This window comes from Mercenaria mercenaria, chromosome 2 (assembly GCF_021730395.1).
Source record: "Mercenaria mercenaria strain notata chromosome 2, MADL_Memer_1, whole genome shotgun sequence".
Classification (NCBI taxonomy): Eukaryota; Metazoa; Mollusca; class Bivalvia; order Venerida; family Veneridae; genus Mercenaria; species Mercenaria mercenaria.
In genome coordinates, this window is record NC_069362.1 from 111,645,892 (window position 1) to 111,668,698 (window position 22,807).

Consider the following 22,807-nt stretch of genomic DNA (forward strand, 5'->3'; position numbering starts at 1 on the left):
ACAAAAAAGGTTTTGCCTGAGACAGTATATTTTGAGGAAAGCTATTGTTTAAATTAAGATTAAATGTTCTGCATTTGCAATTTCAATGTAGTTTAGAATGTACATGAACATAGGTCTTCTAACTGGTAGCTTTGACAGTCTCTTTCAGGTAGCCGTAGTGCAGGTAGTTTTAATATTCTATCTGGTTTGTCAGTAGCTATATAAAATATACAGTATAGGCACTGCTGTCAGTGGTCATTTATTTGCATGTAGATAACACATTAGTTATTAATTCCTAGGAAGAAACATAAATCTGCACCAAGCTTCAAGTACTTTTGTTCTACGAAAAAACAAATACTTATACATGCAATTGCATTAAATTTTGTACTTTGACACTCCAAGAAAGAGCCCATCAAGTAAGTTCCAGGAAGGAACAAACACATTATCTACACTAAGTCCAAGACAGGAACATACAACAATCTAGGTATTGTTAGTTCCAGGTAGGAACATATACCAGTTGCACTAAATAAGCCACTATAAGTCCCAAGAAGGAACAGACATTGTAACTTTCAAGAGAGAACAAATAGATTGTTCCAAACAAGTACAAAAGTTATATCACCTATATAACTATTCCTGTTAGTTCCAAATACAAATGTAGGAACACATTCATATTCTAATGGCACAGTTTTTACCTGTTCCTACCGGGAACTAACAGTACTTACTATATACAGGATCTAAGTATTACTTGAAATATATCTGTTTCTGCTGTAAACTATCAACTCATTAATGAAAGTCACTTGTGGTAATCAGTTGTTTCCCCTTAAAATCTTTTATAGGAACATATACTTATATTACAAACTGGTATTTCTCAACACTTCCAAAAGTTATTTCCTTGACATTGAAGTATTTGCTATCATATAAAGCAGCTGATCGCTATAGGAAATGGGTGTGAATTTTCAACCCCTATGTCACACTTTTCCTTCTTTATTTTGAAAATAACCCATATGCATTACATAAGCATAATTATGGTTACAGTATGACAACTAAGCTTAAAATCTTTCAATCATTAACTAAACAGTGTCCATTTGCATTAAATGTTACATATCTATTTACTTTATTTTTTTTAATTCCTTAAACATCTCAGAAAAGAAAGAAATAAAAGTCTATAATCTGTAATACATAGTCGAATTTATAGACTTTTTAGGATTGATCAACAATTTGCCTTATAACGAATTAATTTCAGGGCATTTAAGCTTTCTATTTCTGAGTTTCACTTGATTATTCGCCCATACTGAGGTTAAAATTTGTAAGTTTTTCTGTATATGAATATTCAATCTTCAAAAATTGGCGGGCCTTAGTGAAAATGTCCTTAGGAGAAACAATCATTTTTACAGAATTCTTGCTTATTTTCTAACTCCCTCAAATCTTGATTTTATACATTCATTTTTGTTTAATTTTATGCAACTACGGTACTAAAGTCTTTAAAATAGGTCTTATCCATTTAGTTTCTGTAGTTTTGATATAAAATGTAACTTTGCATAACCAGTGTATGACTGTATAACATGATTATGCATTAGTAAATTCCAAGCATATACTAAGTACTGGCCACTTGACGTAACAGCAAATGATGCAGTTCTTTGAGGAAACAGTAATTGTACATTCTTTTCATTCAACAGTACATCAAGACAAAAGACAAATAATAGATATATAGTATATATATATTATAAAGTATCATTCCTGACCATTCTCAGTGGCGTAGGAAAGAGCTCAAAGTTGCGGGAGGGCAATTTTAGGATGGGGCAGCCAGCTAAAAGTACCCAGATTTTCTCTGAAGATGTTTGGACAACCACGAAAGAACAAAAACAGCACTCTTGTCCCCTAGTGACAATAGACATTACATCAAATCCATATTATTACATCTAAATGCTTTCGAACATTGGCTTTTTTCCCTTTATCTACTGTTTTTCGAGAGAAAAATCAGTTTTTGGGTTCAAAGGTTGCGGGGGTGGCGGGGATGGGAAACATATGCTGCTCCCAAGTCACAAAATGGGGAAAGGGACTGCCTCCCTACCACCCCTGCTCCTACGCCTATGATTGTTTCAGCAATGTCTATATGGAATGATTATGTGTATCAATTTCAACTAGATATACATGTAGCTGTAACAGGATTACAATACATAAATTGATTTATCAGCATGGTTTCTGGTATGATGCAGTACGAAGTTTTTAATTACTATATTGGAAGACTCAGTCACCAAGTCTTAGAATATTGTTTTCAGATGATAACAGTTTTATTTTAGTTGTGAAAATACCAGTTTATGAACAATTTAAAAGTGTATGACTGTAATGTATATCATAATTAAATACATATACATTATATCAAGGTTATCTGAAAATACTACAGCAGGTATTAAGATATGTTGTTGTCCCTTAATCGCTATGCGTTTACTTACTGCATTCGTATTAATATTATGTTTAACTATATGAGATTGTCATTGTAACATGAAATAGCCGTATTCTTTTGCATTTCCATTATGGAAACTATACATGATTTGTATGACAGAAACTGAGAACTACAAGTATCTAATTACAAATTAACATTAACATACATGTATTAAGGCCAAGACGATGTGTTAATCTCTTAACATGTTATTTTAAATGAATGTAGCAGTGTATGCAGTATTTGATGTATTAAATTAGTTTAGATCACATTTTGTTTCTACGATGTAAGAGCGTTTTTTATATTATACTGAAAGTGAATTTGTGAAAACGTATTAATCAGGGAAGGTCTAAATGGTCCACATTTTTACACTGTTTCATCTGTGTCCTCAAAATGAGACCTTGACCTTTATCTTTTTTGTCTTAAACTTATAACTTATGTCATAGTGTCTGGTCGTCGTCATGACAAGGTAAAGAACTGATGCAAGTTTCATGAAACTCGTTCAAGCTGTTTAAACTATATCGAGGGAACACACACTTATGTCAGATGAATTTGAGCTCCTAATCTGACATTGACATAGGATCTAGTTACCCGAGTTTTGTGCTCTGCACGTCGTCTTGATGATGTTAAAATTGATGCTGGTTTGAGAAAATCTTCCTTGAGGTTAAGAAGTTATGTAGCGGACACAGTAGACGGACGTGCGAACGGACGAGCGGACCAACGGACGGACATTCATGACTCCGATACAGTCCTTATATAGTTTGCATCTGGATAAGACCTGAAAAAGAGTGATTAGTACACCAAAGTAAGTAAGTGGAGGCGGAGAGAGAGAGAGTGCAAAAAATATAGTTACAAACATAAGCTCTTTGAATGTGATGGTTAGAAGTAACGAAGTATCACTTGAAGACAAAGAAGCTTGTCAAAGTATATTTGAAAGAGTTAAGGAAACCAGCACAGCCATTACTTTTTGGCGAATACTGGACTTTACAACAACTATTATAATAATTACATCTGTCATTATACCTTTTATTTTCTACAAGCAACTGCTATCTCAATTTTGAAGTCCAAACCATGAGTAACGACTACACAGCGTTTTTTTTTTCTAGTTTTTAAATGTCTATTTACTTTATACTGGGAACAATATTATCATCTTTAACGACAAGAACCTATTCTCAAGTAAATTTTACATAACAGCAAAAACCTATTCTCAAGTAAATGTTACAGTTTGTACAGATTTACACTTGCAAGCAATGAACTTAGGTAATTGGATCACGGGTAATAAGAACTAGCTTTAGTGTGTCATCTGCCACCTTTCATCCCATGTCGGTAGGTGCAAGCAGGTCTGGATTGGGAACAGTTGCTTGGTGTCATACCAGAGCTTGATAATGAGCTTTTCTAATGTGAAATGGGTAAGCATCACTGGTTTGGGGCATGTGTTCAGGACTTGTAGAACTGCAAAACATAGCATTTTGAGCACTGTCAGTACCTTGGCAATACATTCCACAAATAAAATATTCACAGTTTTCATTACTTCATTAGACAGTTGTCCATACCTAAGACCTTCTGCCAGTTTTGCATTGGTTGTAAAAATTTTAAATGCAGATTTTTAGAGCTTCCACAGAAATGTTGTGTCACAGCTATTGAGTGTATGAAATGCAAGTGAATTTCTACGCAACTCTTCAGTTATTGATGAGTTATCTAACACTGTGTTGACTTGAATATATTTTCGTTTTTTCACTGTTCCAGCCATCATCCATACTGTTGCATTTATTTCCTGCTGGTGGCAAAGTAAGAGCAAAAAAAAAACAACAACAACAAAGAAACAAAGTAGTTGTCTCTGGCAGAAACAAGACAGTGTTATAATTTGATCGTTTACTGCAGTGAACAACATGGAGACTTCCTCGTGTTTAGCCTTTAATTTATCCAAATTAAGTTCACTGGCATTGCTTGCAACAGTTTTTTTTCTTCTCGAAAGCCACTGCCAACAACCAACGTCTTTTCTGTGGGGGTTAGTATGATCAGCTCTTCCGAAAAAAACTCTAGCTAGGTCAATTTTATTTGCAGGGGAGTGCTAAAAAGTTACACCAGATTTCATATAATTCATTGATATTTGCAAACCACCCATTCTAGGTATAAGCTTGTCCCTGTATGCAGGAACTGTCAGTGTCAAATCCATAAGCTTAAAGAGCCTGGTCTACAGTTATAACTGTACTGTCCCAGTTTTTCTGATACGAAGGAATATGCATACACTTCTGAACAACAGTCTTAATGTGTCGATATCTCATTTTCAGTAAGATTCAGTGGAATAACATGACAAGTTTTAGGATCCATTGATTCCAGTTTTTTATATTCAGCTAAAGAGGTGTCTACTCTTAGTATGTTTCAGTAGCACAATGTTTCTCCTGCACTATGAAATAGGTTAACTAAATGTTTTGACCTCGTCATCTAGTGCAATGAACTTGCAAGACCAATGCGTTTAGGAGTCCATTTTTAACCATCACTCACTCCATAAACAATATCTTATTCTACACTTAATATTTTGTTTGTCTATCCGATTCAGGATCTTTATGGTCGAATTCTGCATTCAAAAGCTCTTGGCCGCCAACCATTAAATTCAGAAACATGATCAGACTCTCTGGAACACAGTTTATTGCATCATTTTCACTCACTCAGTCCAGAATGCCCTACCAGAAAGAACAAATCAGCCCTTAATTTAAGTGCATCAACGACAAGAAATCGTCACTGGGATTATATTTCGATATTTTCAGATTTTTCATCACTATTGCCAGTAGTATTATAAGCATTGACACAGCACATTCTCGTAGAACAAGATGAGTATTCCTTTCATCAGATCAATGTAGAGGAGTTACAAACTAGTTTACATTGTAGGCCTTCTTTGAATGATGTTCTTCTAGAATTCTAGACTTAAATGATACAGGAACTGTTGAAGAAGTCTGTTCAACAAGTATGCGGCATCTGTTCCAAATGTCTGAAAGTTGCAGTATTTAAGATTTTGTTTCAGCATTTTCAAGTTCATGTATAAGAAAGATCATGGTAAATCTGTATTTGAATTGTTCGACTTGGTATTGCGAGCTCCGTATCTAAAAGAATGTAAATACATTTGTTATGATATTTGCCCTCTGCAGCTATGACGTCATTGACATCAGAGAGTCGCAATCGCATTGTGTTGTCAAGTCTAGTATCCTTTGAAATACTATCACTGACTTTGAAGGCAGATATGTTAAAGAGCTTTTCACGTTTTTGTCTTGACAGAACATACACATTTGCCAAGTAATTGGCTTAAACGATCTCCTTATGGGAGTATATGCATAAATTTGACGAAGACGCAGCATTATTTGATGTTTGTCTCAAGGCTCCTTCTGTATTAACACTTAGCTTTGTATTAGTTCTTTGTGAAATAAAAAAACAGAATAACACTTTCAATGGCAAAGTATTTTGTCATTTTCATTTATTGTTTCAATTCTTCTAATGGCTTCATAGTTAGAATAATCTCTATTTTTTCTTGTTTCAGCAATTGTTTGTGCTATCATGATATGGTCTTTTGAGATGCAAAGTGTTGTCCATTCTTACTGTGGAATATTTTAACACCTTTGAAAACAAAATAATATTTATTAATTATCATTCACAAGTTGTTATAGTATATAAAAAGCTAGCTTATTAAATGTACTAAAAGTATAATATCGCCAAATCTTAAAGTATAACAAGACATCTCTATTTGTTTAGAAATAAAATATACATGTAAAATTTCCCTACCTGTAAAAAAATCCTGCGAAAAGTCCTGATTGACTGAAGTATTCTTGACACATTTAAAACCTTAGTGATCATGAAAGGGTGAATTTTTGTCAGAATTAATGTACATTAGATAACAAGTAAAGTATTCCAAAGTGTTTACATATGGATTGTTATTGTAATATAGACCTAGATTGTTTAAACTAATTAATTTCACATTAGCCTTAATCTTAGTCCCTGTGAAACTTACTTTTCACCAAATATTATGATGCTTATGATGCTCAGGCATTAAAAAGTTGTTTAGATAAAATGATCTCATCAAGATAAAATATGTTATACATGGTATTCTGTTCATTATAGACAATGTCATGTTAATTGACTTGTTCTTGTCTTAAATGACTATTTTAAGACTGCAAAACCATTTCAACAAAAATATCATTTTCTTTTTGACATTAAAATTCCAGCAAAAGATTTCGATCTAATACTTAGTCTCATTATTTTTATTCTATAAATGACGTTGGATATTTTTTATTGTTTTCAAATTTCCTTTTTGAGCCTCGTAATGTACACATTTTTAACTTTTGGTATATTTTACTTAATTATACTAATAATATGAAATGATTTGTTCAAATATATCTAAAGATAAACATTTGCATTATAAAGTAATATCAATGGAAAAAAATGTTAGAATAGTGGTTATTTTTGCCCCTATTTTTAACCCTTTCAGAGGCATATACCAGAAGGCCAACATACAATTTGGATTCAGCATACCCAAAATATGTTTAAAAAGCATGTTGGACCAAGTACTAACGAAATGCTTGCAACTTCTTAAATAAGCTTATATCTGCAAAATCGGACTAGACTTTGGGTTCAAAGTCACATCACTGACCTTCCGTCCGCCAACTACATGGCTTCCCGATATGAAAAACTCGACACCGGAGATACAAAGTTATTAAAACGCCCATATATACTGACTGTGTTTTCTTTCCTCATGCAGTCTGTTTCAATTGTTTATCTAACATACTAATGCAAGTAGTACCAGTGGTAATGACAAAGCCAGAAATATATATATATATAACAATAAGATATATGGTACCTATCCAAGTAATATCAATGGGCATCTATGTGAATTTACTGATTATCTGGAGCCAAATTACAAAGGCAGTTCTCAAAAGTCATATCAAAATCAATTAGGGCATTTTTTTCAATTGTGGCAAATTGTACTGAAACATGTCAGAATTTGATAAAGATAGAATATAAACTAAATAAGGTGTTACAGGGTTATTTAGTATATTTTCTTACTATATGGAATAAAAACGTTTCTACGAAGAAAAAAAATATATGAAGAGGTGTTTAACACCTTAAATGAACCATAATCCAAATGGCAATCAAACTGGAAAACAAAATTCACCAAGATCTTCGAAAACTCCATTTATTGACATAATTTTACCATTTATATTATTCAGATTATTTTCATAGTTTATGCAAATTTCATAATTTAGGAATAATACTACATTAAGTATCAAGATATGTAAATAATAAATAATATTTGGCTTTGTTGAGAAAATAATAATGATATAATGTCTAAAACACTTCTACATTCCTCCTCAGTTGCAAATGTGCAAGACTTGTTAAGTATTAAATAAATGTATACTTGTCAGTGCCTGATTAATACCTACTAAGCTCACAACATTTTTACAAGATATCTTTGAAAACAACTACTGCTGACATAGTTTGGAAGTCATAGAAGGTAAAAGTCCCCATGAGAGTGTATTTGAAACGTTTTTAAACAATGATTATAGAACGTACTTTGTTAAGTACCCCCAGCCCTAAGTTAATTTTAATTTCTTTGTTTCTTGTTTGTTTGTTATATAAGATTAAGAGCCATATTGCTTACCTTCCGAAAGCCAATGACTTCCTTACATGAAGAACTCGACATCCCAAATGATGTATCAAATCATCAAACAACTCTAAATGCTGACTTCTTAAGGACAAACATGTGTTTTTAGAATGTTTGGCTCATGCAGTCAGTCCAAATTGTTTGTCTAACATACACATGCTGTGTAAGGTGGACGGATAGGTCAGTGGTTTGCCTACTGGCCTTCCAATCCTGAGGTTGGAGGTTCGATCCCCAGCAGCTACTCGGGAATTTTCAGAAACGCCTTTCAGTGTTTCCCACCTAACTAGAGGTGAACTGGTCAGGAACCAAGGCAATCCTTGCGTGTATCAGTGCTATACACTGGGTACGTTAAAGAACCAGGCTGTCTATTCGCAACGAGTTAGGCTAAGTTAGCCGGACAAGCCTGTATCTTATTTCTGATCTCTCTGCCGTGGGGGCTTTGTCTCACTCTGTCCTTCTGGTCAGATCGCTCTGCCTGTACTAGAAGGATGAATTATGCGCCCTGTTAGGCTGCATTTGAACTATGTAAAGCGCCTTTGAACGTGAAATTGATCATGAAAAGGGCGCTATATAAATCTGGTATAATAATAATAATAATAATGCTACAGGTAGTACCAGGGATAATGAAAAAACAAGTATTTTATATAAAAGAAAAAAATACCTTTCTCTGTACCTATACATGTAATATCAAAGGAAATTAACTGCGAATTTAGTGATTATCTGAAGTCAAATTAAAACAATAAAAAACGCAATTTCCATTTTTTTCCATTGAGGTAAGTTTTATTAATAATACTAAACTGAATTTTGGATTAGAAATTTTGTTAAGTGTATTTTGTGAAGATAAAAAAGTATCTATGAATGAAAACAATATATCTGTGGAGTTATTAATGCGCCTTGCATGAGTTAGTTTGAAACAAAATGTTTGTTTTCAAAATGGCAAATTCTAAACAGAAAAACACAGTTCTACGTTCACTAGGAAGTTACAAAAAATCTTTTATTTTGCCGTATATATTTTTATGATACTGTTTTATTAGTGATTAAGCACGCTTCATAAGTACTATAGACATTATTGAAATATGTAAATTATATATCATATCTTGGTCTGCACAGATCGCAAATGCCGCCAGCAGGCTAAAGGTAAAACTATTCAATTCATATACATCGTAAACATATCTAATTAGCATTTTTCAATGTCATTTGTACTTTTCACCTATTTGTCATGCTGTTGTTAGAATTCAAGTAGACATTAACATGCTCAATGATTTAAATTTTAGCGAAATGAGATCAATCCTATATGTTGTGTCAGAAAAAAATACTTTTATTTCTTTAATTATATGGGGAAACGTTATTATCATTAAAAAATGAATTATACAATTACAAACTTTATCCCTTGTAGATCGTGACCCTTATCCTATACAGGAGACAGGTAAATACAAGACACTTATTACATCGTTATTTCTCTTTTATAACAAACAACATCAATGTTTTTAATATTCTATTTGCTTTAATTTCACTCACATATTTTTGTTGTAACTGTTGTACTTATTTGGTTTCTTATAGATTTTATACTCACTCGACGGTGGGATTTACGGCTCAGACATATTTATGAGCGGCGGTTACCGCCAACAGTAGTAAAATGTAGTAGTACAATCCATTGATAAACAAGTCAGTATGTACAGTGCATTTCAACGCCGTCTAGTTTAAAACTCCATCCCGTCCAATAAATTTGCATTCAACGCATTGTATTTTGAAACCATTTAATACAAAACTTCATTGATTCCATCTATTTAAACTTGGAACGATGCATTGAAAAAAACTTGTTGCGATGGACCGTACTATGAATTCATCCCACAAAACATGATACCATGCAGCTCAATCTGAAGTCGTTTAACACCACACGAGTACGTTAAACGTCTTCACATTGGACTGCATGACATCAAGTTTTTATACATTGCTCTATTCTATTCTCTCAAAGGTTAAAACTATCAGATTTTTTAAAGCAGTTCACTTAGATTTGAAAAATCATAATACCCTAATATATGTTTCCTTTCACAGCCTTTCAAAGCACACTGTTTAGTAGACTTCTCATAATCTTATAGAAATGATCATTTCATGTAAGTTAATCTCTAAAACTATACTGTATGGAAAAATAACTGCGGTTGTTACAGCCAAGAGGTTAGAATATCAGTAGTTGATTTCAAATCACTTGCACATCACCTGATGATATGAAAAAAAAACCTTTAAATTTTGGAATTAGTGTAACATTATTTAGACGTTTTCTGAAATATATCCTAAAGCAACAAATTACTAAAGTGAATATTTGTTGTTGGGAAAGAAGGAGTGCAACTGAATGTTTAACCTAGATTCCATCAATAGATATTTACTGTAGAAATTGGTTGATTGAACCCTTTGTTGTACAAATTCGAGACGTGACGCTTTACATGGTTAAAGTTATAAGTTATGCGCCTGTAGATTTGACACTGGATTCAATCTAAAAAACAGAATTTTTGGCATTAACAGTTAAAATGTTCCCTACGGTTTTGTAGGTGTCACTTGTGAGTTTAGTTATTCCTGCTGACTTTGAAGAAACTGTAAACTTAATAATGCAAAAAGTGAAACTAAACAAAAACGACTGAAATTCACAAATGATTTACAATCGATTTCAAAATAACATTTGAGGACAAACGTAATTGCAGCAGATTCCATACACCCAGTCACATGTGCATTGAGATTTATATTGTATTTTATTTTATTTTGTGTAATTAAAATAAGAATAAAAAAATATGCTAATATTCCCGCTCACCCGATGACAAATGTACTCAAAAGTCAAACTGGAAAAATGAAATAATTGCTCGGTCGTCCGGCCGTTCGCTTGCTACATCTTTTTTTAGAAACTGTCATCATTTTGCAGTCGCCTAAGAGACATTAAACTCAGCTTGGCCACCGACAAGTACAAGTATGCCCAAGAATTGTATGACAAAATTCGTTACAATTTAGCTTCTTCGTCATATTTATTCGTAACATGTCGCAGAATTATTAACAAAACTTATTAAAGATTAGGTAAGGGCAACACTGTTAAAGCAAATATTATCGTAATATTATCTATTTCTTTTTCAGGAAGAAACGACCGAAAACGCAACCGAGAAGATGCGGACTTATTGGAAGTCCGAACTGGAATCAAGAAGCCAAGATACATGATAGGGAACACGCAAAGAGGTGTGTTAACTGAAATTGACTTGTAAGGTATTAGCATGATAGAAGTTGTTCCTGTTTGATGATATAAGAAAAGTCTGCATCATTCTTTTCCGTTTCGCAAAAGAATGCAGAGATAAAATTTAGGTTCTTTATTATTTATATAAAATAGAGGTTCACAATAGTTCTCATGTTAACTGTGTATTCTTACAAAGGACTAAAACTAACATAATTTATATATACAGTGAATAATTCACACATAAAATAGTTATTTAAATGCAAATAGAAAAACAGCACAATTTAATTCTGATATAAATGGAAAAGTACAATAATTCCATCCAAAGCATGTTTTTTTTTCCTGTAGTTACAACTCTTCTTTCTACATTTACTCTTTTGTATCAAATACACTCTTTCACAGTTAAGAGTCTTTCCAGATTTGCTCTTTGGTACCAAACACCTATTTCAGAATTACGATTTTCTCTAAACTTGTCTTTTATGTATCAAAACCTCTGCCACAATTAAAGTCCTCTTTACCTTTAATGTACTCTTTTGAATGGAACGCTTTTCTCACATTTGCGATTTTCTAGTTGTTGTGTATGAAACACCTACTTCACGATAACGACTATTTAAACATACGCCTTGATATTAAAATACTCCTAACAATTAAGAGTTTTTCAGACTTGCTTTTTTGTACTAAATTACTTTCTCATTTTTAATATATGCTCAACTATTATGTGACACTGTGCGTATAGGAAACGAATTACGATAAAATGGTTTTTATTACCCATTGATATTTTGATGGCATGTTATAAAGAGTTTACTATATGAGGAACTATCTCATGTCCAAAGACTAACTTACTTAGATTTAACTAATCGGTATTTTTTGATTTTGCATTTTCTACCTAAAGTTCATGCCTTAAGGTTGGTAATTATAATACATGGTACTAAACTTAGACGACGACAAAATATTGTGAGTTGGACGACTCATTGAATAATCAGAAGATATATCATGATGATTCATGTTGTAGTGATTTTTTTGCCTTTATTGTATGGCGTTTTGATGTTTTTCGTGATAACCAGTAAATGGTTTAGTATATGAATTAATGTTGTATAACTTATTCATTATCACATTAAACTTAATATTAATCTTGAGGAATTGCTTCAAATTTAGTTAACATCCAGAATATTTATATGCACGTAAAATAGTCTCTCTGAATGGGCTGTGACCCCTTTCAATATTTACCTTTGCTATTTTACACATTACAGTGTGTGCTTTTTATTGAAATCTTGATATGTACATGTAGTCTCCGTTTATTGTCACACAGTATATGTTGAAACATTATATAGTATTCAACCTCTATGACATGAATCTTGATAAACCCTGGATATCTTTGTTTAAATTTTAAAATAGAAATTTGTTTTGGTATTGTACATTATATCTCAGAAAAATTTCACCTGATAAACAAGACAAAACATTTATTCAAATACTCTTTAAAATGAACCAATGTTTATCTTTCAGTGGAGCATGAAGAAATAGAGAGGCAATTGCATGCGCAAGGAGAAGGTATGATGTTAAATTGAAACCGTTGTTGCCTTAGTGATCAGTTCATTACTTAACGAAAAATAATGTCACATTCATTCTCACATATAGAGTTTCAAAACGCAATCGTTAGATAAATAGGTAAAAGCTAATGTTTAAAAATGCATATGTAAGTCGAGATCTACACTGAAAATTAACTGTTACCGTTTGGTGTTTGCGAAGATACAACATTAATTGTTTGTTTATTCCAAAAGCAAAATGAATTTTGTATTAGAAATAGTAATATATTTAAAAGATGAATTCCTTTCAATCTTTATTGTTAATTCATCATAGATGTCAACATTAAAATTGTTTCCTCATCATTTAGTAAATAGAGACGAAGATGCCAGAAGAAGACCTCTGTCGCAATTTAGTTCATCTACAGGTAGGTTTGATTTACAGTGTACGTGAAGTATTTATTTCGATTAGCTGTGCTGTACTCTTGTATTTCGGTCAATACAGACAAATCTGTTGATCACAATTTCTGGTTAATTGGAATCAGGATACGATTTATGTTACATAACCGTACTATTTATTATATACTGTCAAAATCATTTTTTTCCTTCGCCTGAAGCATTTATTTTCACATTAAAGGATACCTTACCTACGACAAGCTTTCACATTTTCACATTCATGCCTGCAAAACCATATTTATACCAAACAGGAAATACAACGGAATTTGATCAACATTGACGACATAAGAATTTGTTCTACACGAAATCTGCATAAAATTGTTACGAATTCTAACAACTATTTATAAAATACTTACAAAGTTTCTACAATTTGACGTTAAATGGGAATGTTCAACATTTGACAGTGTATATATGTAGAAAGAATTTAATAAACAATAACCTGGCGAAAAAATTATGAAAATCGGACAACAAACAAAAAAGATATGACAATTAAAATATTATCAACAAATGAAATGGCAGCCATTTTGGGCACAGTGACGTCATCGTCCTTTCCTTATATTGGCATTACAAAATATTGTATCTATGGCCCAATTATGTTAAATACAATTAAACATGGAGCTTAAATTTAAGGTATACACTAAAACATACATACTAAGGTTCATATTATATTATGGCCCACAAAATAAGTTTCTCTTAGTTGTTGTTCGCTGATTTTCCATATATGGTAATATCCATGTAAGGAAAGACTGATGATGTCACTGTGCCAAAAGTGGCTACCCTTTGAGTTCATAGATGGTATTCAAATGGCTATATCGTTTTTGTTTGTAGTCCGATTTTGATACATTTTTCGTTAGTGTTAATGTTTTACCTAGTTCTTTCCAATAAGAAATGTTGCCAAATGTTGCATATTCTCTTTGAATCGGTTATAATAAAAATGCGTATTTTCAGCTAGTTTGACTAGTGTTTACACAACATCACATGATCGTTAGAGGATTACACAAATGTCAGTTATGTCCTTATGCGTTTGGTAGAATTTGTACATTTACGACTTATAAAATCTTTTGAAATTTCCTTTAGACCTATTTAGATTATCTACTCATGATATTAAAATACTAGTTAACACATGTCTAGCCCTTTAGGTATTTAGAAATCTTCGGTTATGGGCATCTGATGGTTTTCGTAGATAACCATATGAATGCCTTTAGGTTTGATTGTTTATTCAGTACAGAAAGAAATTCCGTCGGAACCATCTATCACAATATAAATGTGCGCTAGAATTAATGCTGTTTAATATAGTCGTTCAAGTATTTCATAGTAAACTATATAGAGTTAGGGTATTCTTGTGTATCAAACTCTTTGTCAATATTTAGTATGTTTTGATGGACTTGCTCTTTTCCGCAATTATGATATAAATTGTGCGTATAGAAACATATGTTTAATAAATTTACCGGGCCTATAGCCATTTGATACCTGATATTGAAAAGACCTTGTTATATAAATATTTGTATAACCACGTTATGACCACGTCATAATGTTAAGGAGGATGTTTATTAGACTTTCATAGATTATCAATCATTATGTGAGTTATCAGACATACTCCTGATTTTGCAACTTTTGACTGATGATTTGTACTAGGCTTGGTTTAAACACACACTTTATCTTCAAGTCAGAGGATTCATTTAGACTTATTTAACTGAAAAAGACATGATGTTTGTGACGGCCTTAACACTTTTGTATGACGTAGAGGTTTTATCTCCTTTTGTGGATGTATTGCTTCGTCAAAATATGTACCTCCTATCAGACATGATGTTAACCTTTCATATATTTTTATAATACAATAGAATATTGCGTTGAATTTATCGTTTATTATTGCACGACATCGTTCTATGTAAGTGATGAATCTCTTAAATCTGAAGATGTACAAAAAGAAACGAGTTAATGGTGTTTGTATTTCATGAGATCTCTCTGTAGACATACTGCTATATATATTCATAGCAATAGTATTGCTTAACTTCATTTGCTATTATGTCTGCAGCATATTGAATTAAAATGAAACATGTTTGTCCTACAGTGGGACCTGATTACCAGGATAGACAACTGCAGGCAGGAGCAGCAGGTATCATACATATGAGAAGTGATAGCACTGTCACCCAATCGATCAGTTCATTTGTTACAGACAATTCAATCTCGTAAAGAACACCAAACAAAGACGGAAGAAACTTCTAACCAATATTTACAAATAAGTACAATTATGGATCTGTTGTTGTTAACATTTTGAGCAGGAAATGCTAAAATATGAATTTTTGTCCATTCCTCACGTGAAAGGGAAAATTATGTTGTTTAGCTTATTAGCATACTTATGAGATCAGATGAATTCAGTTTGAACCTGCAAATAGTGATCCTCAAAGATATCAGAATTAATAAAAATATCTTTCTTATCATTCAGCTGGCCACAACGACGATGCAAGAAGCAGGCTTCAAGCCCGCAAATCAGGTAATTTAAATTGACTTGTTTTATGAAAATTTAAAAATTGTCATGTTTTAGCAATGCAACAAAAAATCTATAAGAAGGCCCTTTTGAAGCCTAGAACTCAACCGAGCAAAATAATTGCCGACTTGATTTAACTGAGCCTGTTAATAAGAGGTAATAAAATGTGTTACATTCCCAATTTATTCTTGCACCGGTTGAAGAAGAATTCTAGTATAAGTAAAATTAAATGTACTCCGTGATCCCTACCAGAAAATATAACAACACTTGGTCCAAATTTCAACTAAATTAAAGTTATTATCTTCACTGTCAACTTAAACCGTAATTTTATTGTATGATAAACAATCCTATGCTTTTATTGTGTTTTGAACTTCTTTTTCGTAAATCAGGGGAATCATTTTTACTTACATAGATAACTTGTCTTGGCCTTATGATAAACCTATGATTCGTTTCATAAAAAAATCAAGACCGTTGCTTTTTTGTTTGTCATCTGATTTTTGTCGGCTCAAGATTCAAAGGCACATGACTTGAACCAATAGTGCGTTAACTATAGTGGTAAAATATCTAGGCATGCCTTGATTTATTTTATAAAATGTTTTTGAATAACATGATAAAGTTATGCTGGACTTCTTATATTGTTATAGCTATGTTGGTATATGTTTTTGGTCATTTGGGATTGTGGAACTCATTCAATGTAAACTTTATGGATAATATGGATAAAAGACTTCCGCCTAAGCCGGTGCTAGAGGATCTGAGAATGTTGCACGACACTTTTCATTACCTCTCATAAACGATAATGTACCGACTCTGTCATCATTGTTGTTTGGTTGCGTTCTATGCTTCCAAATGATCCTATAAATTTCATTCATTCATGTTTGTTGTAATCAATCAGACGTAATATGGCTTTTGGACGTCACCATTTAAGGCATATGTTCTCACACTGGTCCGCAAAGCAACCATTGTTTGTAGCTTGAATTTCTTCTTTTTGTAACCTGCAGAAAAACCAAACATTTTTACATCGAGATATTACCCTTTGTTATTTATCACTACATACTATAATATTAAACGATCATCAGTACCCTTCATGCATTATCGCAAAGCATATATTCAAAGTAGACATGAAACGAACAGATATGCAATAACAAAAGGAATTGATGAAATTTGTACTACCCTGCAAGAACAGGCTCAATCAAACCGTGTCTGCAACACTTCCATTTTTTGCCGTTGTGGGCAACATGTGGAGTTTCCACTTTTTTATTTTCGTAATTTTATAGTAACTTCTCCATACAATGACTGCTGTTTCTAGTAATACATGTGTGTTTTGCAAGGCTATATCATTAATTTAAGAGGCATAAAGTGCAAAATTCTTCTGCCACCCTTTAGAAAAAAAAAAGTTAATTTATTGTTCAAATCTTAGAAGACAATACAAATTTGATACAGAATTATGTAGTATTTAATGATGCAGGATACAATGTTCAGTGAGAAGTTTAAACAGTTATGCACATTTAATTAATGAGGAAAAAGCAATTGAAACTTTAAATGATTACAAATCAGAGATAACTTTATCAACTTCTTGTACATTTTGTACTATCAAAACAGCAAATTCAATTGCCGTTTTGGATTCAGTGTTGTTATATATTCCGGGCCGTCTGAATCATGGTGTCCACTCAATATCTATGTAATAGAATTCTGCTTCAGCAAGTACTAGGGGCGTGAGGGGTTCCATTACTTCTTATGAACAGACCTAATCAAACCGAGTCTATTAGAAAGACCTGATCACTTTCTAATGTATTGCTAAATAAATAACGTATTAGGTTATTAGAGTTTTGGTCCCTACTATACAATTTGTAAGCATTTTCATCTATTTCGGAACAAATTTTGTTACCGATGTATTAAATAAAACCCATATTTAGCTTTAAAATGAAATATTTTCATCTTATTCAGAGACGTGAAGACAAGGAGAGACAACTTTATACTGCTGGAACAGGTTAATCTGTTAGTAAGTATATTTGTTAATGTAACTTAATAACAATTTCACCTTAGCGATCAGTGCATTTATTATTATCATTTATTAGTTGAGGTATTGAACAGTGACCAGGGGTCGTGTCTTCTGTATACCAACATAACAACTCGATAAACAGGTGTTAGGGTTTAGTGTGAGTCTAGTGTGAGTCTCTCCTCAGTAAAACATGTAGTACTGTCATGATATGAAAAGAGTTACCTGCTACAGCAACAAAACTTTATAGTATACGGTATATATATCATTATATAGTTCGTCTAATTGTGTATTTACTGTCTTATTTATCAAGCTGCAATTGCAAGACAAACCAAATAAAAAATGAATCAAAGATCTCTTTCAAGTAAGCTTATATTTACAAAATGCTACATGTGTTTCCTTTTTGGGCCTTATTCATTTCTATATTCTATTCTACTTCGAACATTTCTGTTAATGTCTTTTAAGATATCATATATTGTCAGTTTGAACTTCAGAGTGCAAGCGAATTTCATACAATAATTTAGTGGATTAAACAAGCAAACATCCAGAATTTTTCTATGTAGACAGAAAACGATGCTGTCCTAGCTTGATACTACTGATACTGTAAGATATTTCCACAAATATCAAGATTCTTATTTTCAAACTGTAGTCATCTATCATAAAATAATTTAAAAGCATCTGAGAGAATCATACCTCTACACATGCATTTCACTTATCTGTTTTCCTTTGGTGTATTTTTCAGGAAAAAAGAACAACAAGTGACTGATCCTCAAAGTCAAGATGACATTATCAGTTTTTGTATGTTAATGTCTGAATAAGATTAAATGTGGTTGGTGTATTCAATTATTTTTTCACTATATACCTTACAGCCTCTGCAATAATGATATCATTGCATGAACAATTTCGGTGACCTAAAGAATATGTCCTTAAATTGTAATTAGAATAATGGCCAGTACAATAGATTGTCATCTTAACATTTCCACCGAGGCACAATAAAATTTAATAAATCAGCATTCAGTCAAACTGGAAGCAGCCATTTTGAATACTTATAACTTGGGTAAAACGAAAATGATTAGGGTTTTTTTTTCTGTGACGCTTACAATGTTCACATGTAAAAGATTTAAACTGCTGCTAATGTGTAAGCAGTAAACATGGTACATCGAAGTCATTTACTCTAAAGTAAACATGTTTTTAGCTCAGGTGAGCAATGCTCAGGTGAGTTATTGTGATCTCTCGATGTCCGTCGTCTGTCGTCTGTCTGTCGTCGGTCAACATTTAGCTTGTGTATGCGATAGATGCTGTATTTTTTAAATTGATCTTCATGAAATTTGGGCAGAATGATTGCCTTGATAAAATTTAAGTGAAGTTGGAATATGGGTTTTCTTGAAAAAAAACTAGGTCACTAGATCAAATCAAAGAAAAACCTTGTGTATGCGATAGAGGCTGTATTTTTCAATTGGTCTTCATGAAATTTCGTCAGAATGATTGCCTTGATCAAATCGAGGTCAAATTTGAATATATTTCATCTGGGATCAAAAACTAGGTCACTAGGTCAAATCAAAGAAAAACGTTTTGTATGCAATAGGGACTGCATTTTACACCGGATCTTCATGAAATTTGATCAAAATGTTATTCTGAATGAAATCTAGGTTAAGATTGAACATGGGTCATCTAGGATCAAAAACTAGGTCACCTGGGCAAATTAAAGAAATACCTTGTGTACGCAATAGGGCTGCATTTTACACTAGATATTCATAAAATTGAGCCAAAGTGATTGCCTCGATAAAATCTAGCTCAAGTTCGAATCTGGGTCATCTGGGATCAGAAACTATGTAACTAGGTCAAATCAAAGAGAAATATTATGTATGCGATAGCCGATAGAGGCTGTATTTTTCAAATGGTCTCCGTGAAATGTGGTCAGAATGATTGCCTTGATCAAATCTAGGTCAAGTTCAAATATAGGTCATCTGGGGTCAAAAACTAGGTCATTAGGTCAAATCAAAGAAAAACCTTGTGTGTGCAATAGGGCAATAGGGACTGCATTTTACAACGGATCTTCATGAAATTAGGTCAGAATGGTTGCCTTGAAGAAATGTCATGTTTGAATATTGGTCATCTTGGGTCAAAAACTAGGTCACTAGGTCATATCAAAGAAAAACCTTATGTATGCAACAGGAACTGCATTTTACATCGGATCTTAATGAAATTTGATCAGAATGTTTGTCTGGATGAAATCTAGTGGTTCAAAAACTAGGTCATCCGGTCAAATCAAAGAAAAACATTTTGTACGCAAATGGGCCTGCATTTTACACTGGATATTCAGAGAATTTAGTCGGAATGGCTGCATTGATGAAATCTAGGTCAGGTTTGAATATGGGTAAACTTGGGTGAAAAAATAGGTCACAAGGTGAAATCAAAGGAAAACCTTTTGTATGCAATAGGGACTGCATTTTACAGTGGATCTTCATGAAATTTGATAACAATCTTTGTCTTGATGACCTCTAGGTCAAGTTTGAATCAGGGTCATGGTTGTTCAAAAACTAGGTCATCCTGTCAAATCAAAGGAAAAGCTTGATAACACTTTAGAGGCCATGTTTATGACCCTAGCTTCATTAAATTTTGTCAAAATGTTTATGTTGATGATCTTTGGCTCAATTTCGAATCTGGGTTATCTTGGGTCAATAACTAGGTCACCTGTTAAATTAAAAGAAAAACCTTGTGTATGCAATAGGGGCTGCATTTTTCATTTTAAGTCCATGAAACTTTGTCAGAACGTTTGTCTGCATGAAATCTCAACCGGACATAATTCTTAACCTGTCCGAAATTTCATGGAGATAAATATTCTGACAAATTTTCATTAAGATTGGACCAAAAATGTGGCCCGAGTGTAAACAAGCATTTTCTTTCATTTGACCTTGTGACCTACTTTTTGATCCCAAATGACCCAGATTAGAACTCGTACATGATTTCATAAACGCAAACATTCTGACAAAGTTTCGTGAAGATTGGAGCAAAAAGTGGCCTGTAGAGTATAAACAAGCTTTTCCTTTGATTGTACTAAGTGACCTAGATTTTGACCCTTCATGACCCAGAGTCGTAATCATACAAGACTTCATGATACCAAACATTCTGACCACGTTTTTTGATGATTGAATAAAAAATGTTGCCCCTAGAGTGTTAACAAGATTGATTTTACTTTAATCTGACCTAGTGCCGTAGTTTTTTACCCCACATGACCCAGATTCAAACTTGGCCTAAAGATCATCAAGACAAACATTCTGACCAATTCTCATGGGTTTTAAGCTTAAAATGTTGTATCTAGAGTGTTAACAATATTTTCCTTTGATCTAGCCTAATGACCTAGTTTTTGACCCAACATGACCCAGATTCGAACTTGGCCTAGAGGCCATCAAGATAAGCATTCTGACCATGTCTCATGAAGATAGGTCATAAATGTGGCCTCTAGAGTGTTAGCGAGCTTTTCCTTTGATGTGTTCAGGTGACTTAGTTTTTGACCCGATTGGATGTACGGACCGCCACACGACACAAACAACGCTATTGTGATTATAAAATAGTAAAAGTGGATACTCCACAGCTCTACACAACCTCACTTCATAACACCAGTCATGAATGATTTATGCTAAATTGGTGATATTCATCTCGTTTCTTAAGGAAAACGGCATAGTAAAATGCCATACTCAAATCAGATGAGGTCTTTTAAGGTTTTGCGAAAATGGCTTCTTGTTCCTTATTAAATTATGATGATGAACCTAAAATGACAAAGATGGGAATATCGTTTAAAACCTACTGTATATAATAAATTCGACAATGCTACCTATTTACAATTATTTAAATCCCTTTCGGATTCGTCTCATATTTTCCATAAATCAGTTGTATATGGCATAAGTATAAATTAATCACATAGCAATAAAACTTAAGGTATTAGGCCCATAATAGAGTACCTCCTTTTTGAAGAGTATTCAATTCCTACCGTAAACCTACTTTGACTGCAATTTTCAGGGAGGCGTAGGTTTAAGCCCCACTGGGACCAAATTTTTTTTCCTCATTTTCCTTTTTGTTCTAGTAAGTTTTTACTTCTTTCAAGACTTGTTATTGATTTATTGTACAAAAGTGAAAAAAAAAATCATTTGATAAGCGATTTCTTGCTGTTCAAAGTGAATTTACCTCTGAAACAGAAGGGGTAGAGTTAGACATCTTTAAAAATACTGAGTTTCATGCGGTAAAAGTTCTCTATTTTGCCTTCATTCTTTAGATGACGTATTATGGAAGAAAAGTAGGTAGGTTTTACTTCTGCCCCAAGGTTATTTTTGAATGAAGTGAGCAAAATTTTAAACAGATCCGCAGGATTCGACCTTAATTTTTCAATGTTGGAGTTGGAATTCTGTCTCATTAAATCCGTTTACTCGAGACACCCTAGAAAAAATGATATTCACAGTTTTTATTTTAAGTTTTATGATTGTTTACCAATAGTTTGATGTTTCTTTCATAAAAAATAATGGAATAATGAATTCTCTGTGAACGTTTTGGATAAAGGCCACCACTTTGAAATTTGTCTCAACTTGAGCTTGAGGAAATACCATAAATTACACAAAATTTATAAAAACGGCACGGTAAAAGTTCTTAAAAAATTGCAACTAAGTGGGAAGCACGGTCAACTGTAAGAATATACCAAGCAAATGCTTTTTTTAAACATTACCATTAGGGGCCTAATACCTTAATATAAAAATCTCCATAGGTGAAAAGAAATGAACACACGATGAAGCAGTTTCTGTGTCAACATTTCTAACACTCTCTGGCTCAATGTTATATGGTCTACCCCATACGAAACAAAGGTAAAAATAAGAAATAATACGAGATGTGAGTATACGATGAGTCACCAAAACAGGTCAATCAACGAAAGATGGCAAGCAGCGATGTATGAGACAAACTTTTTACGTTTTCGCTAGCTAACACATCAGCAGTTTCAAAGTAGACTAGCTCCTAGTGAACTAAGCCAGTCTATATCCTATGTCCAATCTCATAGTCTAGTACAATCCGAAAATTCACAAA

At 32.9% G+C, this 22,807-nt stretch overlaps 1 protein-coding gene across 1 annotated transcript in view; it reads right to left on the bottom strand.

Moving 5' to 3' along the window:
- The window catches only part of LOC123562455 (uncharacterized), a 332,370-nt gene that overhangs the window by 250,379 nt on the left and 59,184 nt on the right, over positions 1 to 22,807 (bottom strand). The window lies entirely within an intron of this gene.